Genomic DNA, 4996 nt, shown 5'->3' with positions numbered 1-4996 from the left:
TGTGAGGGAGAGGGAGAAGGAGAGGGAGAAAGGGGGGGAGGGAGGGCACGCTGGTGAATGCAGCTGAGTCTCCAGCACACACACGGACACGTGCAGACACACACACTCACCTCGCATGCGCAGAGCCACAGGGCTTTGGGTACTGTTCCAGAAGATATTCAGAGCCCTCCCCAGCCCACACATGCACAAAAACACTCTCACATGGATGCGTGCACAACACACCCACTCACTGATGTGTACAAAAATGCTGAAAGACACCAAAGCCTCGGTCTCTGTCCCCTCTCCTTCCCCCCATGCCTGGTAAAAAGAGAAAATGAAACAGGCTGCTGCTGGGACTCTGGGAGTCAAGAGCCCATCTTTTCCTTGGAAGAGGAAGAGGATAAAGAAAAGGTGGGCCGAGGGCTGGGTCCAATCACTCTGCTCTTTGCCACAGCGGGGTGGAGAGGGGATGGCACTAACCTTTAACCCCCACCCCAAAGCAGAGAGCAGGACAGCATTTCCTGGGCACTACTAAAATCCATCTTGCTTCCCTTGTCTACCCAGAGTACTTCTGACCCCTCCCTCTGGGCCACCTCACTCAATGGCATAAGGAAGGTCCCCATGGTACTGCCAGGTGACACCACATGAATCTCCAATGCACCCCAGCCCCAGATGCTTCAGTGAGAGAGAACTGTCTCTGGTTCCAGGTGGCGTGTGTACCCCGCACCCCAGTGCATGCCAGGCCCTGCGAGGAGAGGAGAATCCACAGGCGCCGCTCACGGCGCCAGAATGCGGCACGGACTGAACACAGGTGTTGCCCTGCCTCATGCTATTTACCCGCACCAGTGCTCTTCCCACCAGGGGCTTGCTTGCCTCCCTTCCCAAGAGGCACGAAAGTCCCCCAAAGCCTCCCAAGCACCTGTGCAGCCATGAGAACTAGAGTTGAGATTGGCTCCCACTCCAAAGGCTCTCCAGTCACCCCCTCAGGGCATCCCCCCATTGTCCTTGCTTCACCTTGAGGGACAGGGGCTAAATAAGTGGGGTCTGAGAAAGAGGATCCTTATCACCAGACTCACCAAGGGAAAGAGGCAACCCAGAACAGACACTGGATCTCAAGGTGCCATGCCGACCACACCGGTCCTTAGTGCCTCAGTTTCCCTCTGTGCCCACCTTTCATACTAATGCCTGCTCTGTGCAGGAGAGGGGAATTTGGTGCCTGTCAGCCAGGGCCGGACCCTGGTTGATCAATAGGAGATAACTGGGATGCCAGCCCCCAGGAGAGAGGAAGGTCACTGCCTCCTCCCTGAGCCCACATTGTCCCTACACATAAGAAGGGAGAGGGGACTGCTTTCCTTGTTTCCTGCTCTCCCATCCCCAGCACTCAGGCTTGTCTGAACAGAGATGCCGTGAAGCCCAAACATTTATGACTGTGCTCCCTAGCTGGTGAGGTGTGTCCCAGGCTGAGATGCCAACAGCGCCTTTTAAGCTAAGGGTGAGGGTCAAAGGAGGGTGGGCAGAGGGGCCTGCCTTGGGCTCTTTTTCATACTGCTTCCAGGTTGCAAAAATGAGACAGAGAGAGGTGGCATGAAGGTTGAGGAGGCTGGAGATTGGAGTCCCACTGCCCTCAGCCCCATCCCCATTCCTGTGATGTCTAGCATATCCAACTCCCCAAGCTTCTCCAAGAAACCAGGGGGACTCCAAGCCCACAGCCTTCTTCATAACAACCAGGCTTTTTTTTTTTTTTTCTTTGTTTTAGAAGACAAGGTTTTGCCCTGTGCCCAAGCTGGAGTGTAGTGGCACAATCAAGGCTCACTGCAGTCTCTAATTCCTCAGCTCAAATGAAACTCCCCCCTCGGGCTCCAAGTAGCTAAGACCACCACGCCCAGCTAATTTTTTTTTTTTGGTAGAGACTGGTCTCGATACATTGCCCAGGTTGGTCTTGAACTCCTGGCCTCAAGCGATCCTCCTGGAATAGGGAACTATATTTAATGCATTTTATATATTATAACTCCTCTAATCCTCAAAAAGCTAAATGAGGTAGATATGATCACCCTCAATTTACAGATAAGGCAAGAGGGAAGTTAAATCATTTGCTCAAGGTCATACAACCAGCAAGTGGCAGAACTGGGATTCAAACCCAGGCAGTCTAGGGTCTGAAAAAAAAAAAAATCCCTGCACTTAACCATGAGAGCACGTCACCTGCTTTGAGGAATGATACCCTGTTCTTTCATCTAGCTAAGTGTTCCGTGACCAAGCCTCAGTTTTTCCCTCTATAGCAGCCCATGGAACCTTCAGGATTGAATCATTATCAGTGCCCCTCATCCAAGTAGGACAAGGATAGAGGGGAGAATGGCCAGAAATGCCTGGTGTCCCCTGGGCTCTGGGCCTCCTGCCCCAGCGCCCCTGCTCAAATTCACTCCCTGGAATAGTTCTCCTTCCTGGGCTGGAACCTGCACATGTGGGTGAGAGGACCTCATGAGCCCCCACTTAGTCTGGGCAGCTGTACCCTCCAAACCAGGCCCTGAGGCTGGGCAAAGAAGACACAGCTGTTGGGCATCTCTGAAGGGGGTCTCAGCTGCCAGGGGTGTGGAGAAAGGCCATTGTGAGTCCTGCCAACTCCCGCCACTGCCCATGGGGGCCGTTCTTTCCCAGCTTGGGTTAGTGTGGTAGGAGCCTCTGTGCTGGCTTGTTTGGGATCTCGCTAGCTAGTGCGGCCTGCACACTGAGGACTCCCACAGAACTGGTGACCCCCAGGCTGGGCCTGGCTGCCTGGGGGGGCCATCATGTGCAGTAGCTGACCCCCTCTCTTCCTCCATTCCCAGCCCCCAAAACTTGCTGGCCACAGCTGCAGCACTAAGGAAGCACAGGAAGTCCTGAGCAGCCAGCTGAGCCCCCTCCCCCCCCACCTCCCACCCCAACCTCAAGCTGACCCCAGAGGCCGCGCGGGTGGGGCAGAGGGGCGGAGCCTGAGCATTAACAACTGGAAAAGTATGAAGAATATTGCTGCCAGTCCCCAGTTCTGAGACAAGGACAGGGCAGACAACGGGGTAGCAGCAGGGTGGAGAGAGAGTTACAGACTGGCAGAGAAACAAGGAGAGAGGGAGAATCAGACACCGCAAGACAGAGCAAGAGAGATAGAGTTAGAGAGAAATTCCAAGTCAAAAATACACATCACTCATGCAGACACTTGCCAGCATACGGCCTCTTAAGGAAAGCTTCCAAGTTCGGACAGGAGGGCAGAGGTGAAAAAGGGACCAGACTCAAGGTGGGAGGCACGAGTACCCAGCTGGGGGCAACTGAGGGCCCAGGCAAATGACCCAGAGCAGGGGCAGCTAGACTCAGGGAGGCTTTAGGGTAGGATGAGAGTTGCTCCTCCCAAGACACCCCCCTTCCCCAGCAGCCAGGATACTCCCAGCTGCTAGGAGTCACAGGACACTGCTTTGGGCCCATGACTCGGCCCTCTAGAACCCCCTTGCACCCACTGGCTTTGCTCTTGTTTCTCTATCCCTCCAAAAGGAAAAAAAAAAAAGTCCATTCCCACACAGTGGCTGAGCCTGGAGAAAGGAGGCAGGAGAAAGCTAGAGGGGAAAAGTCCATGATCGTGTACATCTAGGTGTGTGCCTGGCTGCACAGGCTACTGTGCGTGCATCTGGGGTGGTCTAGACATGACTGTTAGTGCAGCTGTGTGGCCCCGGGTCTTGTGAACTTGTTCTGCACCTGAGTTCATGGGACTGTGTGCGAATCAGTGCACCTGTGTCTGCAGGTCCCACAGTCAATCAATTAACAAGTTATTTACAGAGCAGCCCCTGTGCTAGGCTCTGGGTGAGATCCAGAGCTCTTCAAGTGATTCTCCCAGGTCTGAAGGAACTCACTGTTTGGTAGGGTGGTATGACAAGCGACAGAGCCTGGGAACACGTTTTCAAGAATGCATGCGTTGCACCACTATGCAGGAAAACCTCCTCATACAGCCAAATTTCATTTTCTTGGGAGCAGGGATTTTGTTGTCTACAAAATCTCAGAGCTCCACAGTGAGTCCAGGAAAATACTTGTTGCTAAGTTGTGTATACATGTGTTGATGTGTAACTGTGTTTGCATCTGACTGAGTGACAGCGACTGTCACGGTGGGCGATGATGTCTGTGTGACTGGGCTCATGCGAGCACGTGTGTGCCTGTGAGTGACAGGGTCTTTTGTAATTGTGCAGCTGTGTGCAATTGCGCTGTGTGCATGCATGCATGCGATAGTGACTTTTTCTGTGTAGGTGACAGCGACTCCTCCTTGCCCGTGACAGTATCTCTGTGTGACCCTGTGCATGGGTATGTGCACGGGTTGGTCTCCATGCTCCTGGTCTCCCGTGGGTGTGTCCCGCCCCTCTGAGCTCCATGGTGCAGCAGCCTGCCTCTTCCCTTGTCCCCATGTGGGTGTGTCCAGCAGCTCCTGTCCTTGAGTCTGCCTGGGTGTCCCTGGTTATGCCTGTGGCTGTCCGTGTGGACATGTCTCTGTGTCTATGTGTCACCTTTGCTTCCCCCCATCTTGGACAACAGTCCCTTCATCCCCTCCCCCTCCTGGGGCCAGAGCCAGCAATGAGGGGCAGGCTTCCATCTCACAGGCTTTCCTTCTGCATCCCCCACCCCCACCCCTGGAATGGTGGCTCTCTCCATTGCCCCGGACATCCCCCCCGGGCCTTTCTTTCACACTGGACAAGGGAGGGCCCCGGGCGAGAAGGGACACCAGAGACACGTTGCAAGGGGGGGGACGAGGGGGGGCCGGCATACACACAGCACAGGTCCAGTCCTCCCTCTCTTCCCAACCAGCGACTCTCCTAATCACCCAGGAACCATCAAGTACGCCCCCTCCACACACATACCACCCCCCCAACAGCCGCGTTTTTGCAATTAGGAATGTTGCAACCAGAAAGCCATGCTCAATTGGGAAGGCGGGTGGAGGGAAGGGGACTTCCCTCTCCCAGGGCCCGGGCCTGGGCCCGTGCAAGCCCACCCTCCCCGCCCCCCACCGCAC

At 55.0% G+C, this 4996-nt stretch overlaps 1 protein-coding gene across 2 annotated transcripts in view; it reads right to left on the bottom strand.

Annotated features, from left to right (window-relative positions):
* Positions 1–4996, bottom strand: part of THRA (thyroid hormone receptor, alpha) — a 24731-nt gene that overhangs the window by 18684 nt on the left and 1051 nt on the right. Inside the window, exon 1 of one of the 2 annotated variants that reach the window (XM_021718434.1) lies at positions 111–215. The exons of the other annotated variant lie outside the window; for it this stretch is intronic. The gene's annotated coding sequence lies outside the window, so the exon portion shown is untranslated. Of the gene's footprint in view, positions 1–110; positions 216–4996 lie in introns of those variants that run through there. 2 annotated transcript variants of the gene reach the window in all.

The sequence above is a fragment of the Carlito syrichta genome, unplaced genomic scaffold (genome assembly GCF_000164805.1).
Source record: "Carlito syrichta isolate Samal-C Ts95f unplaced genomic scaffold, Tarsius_syrichta-2.0.1 Scaffold111596, whole genome shotgun sequence".
NCBI classification, from domain to species: Eukaryota; Metazoa; Chordata; class Mammalia; order Primates; family Tarsiidae; genus Carlito; species Carlito syrichta.
This window is presented reverse-complemented; position numbering and strand designations above follow the sequence as displayed.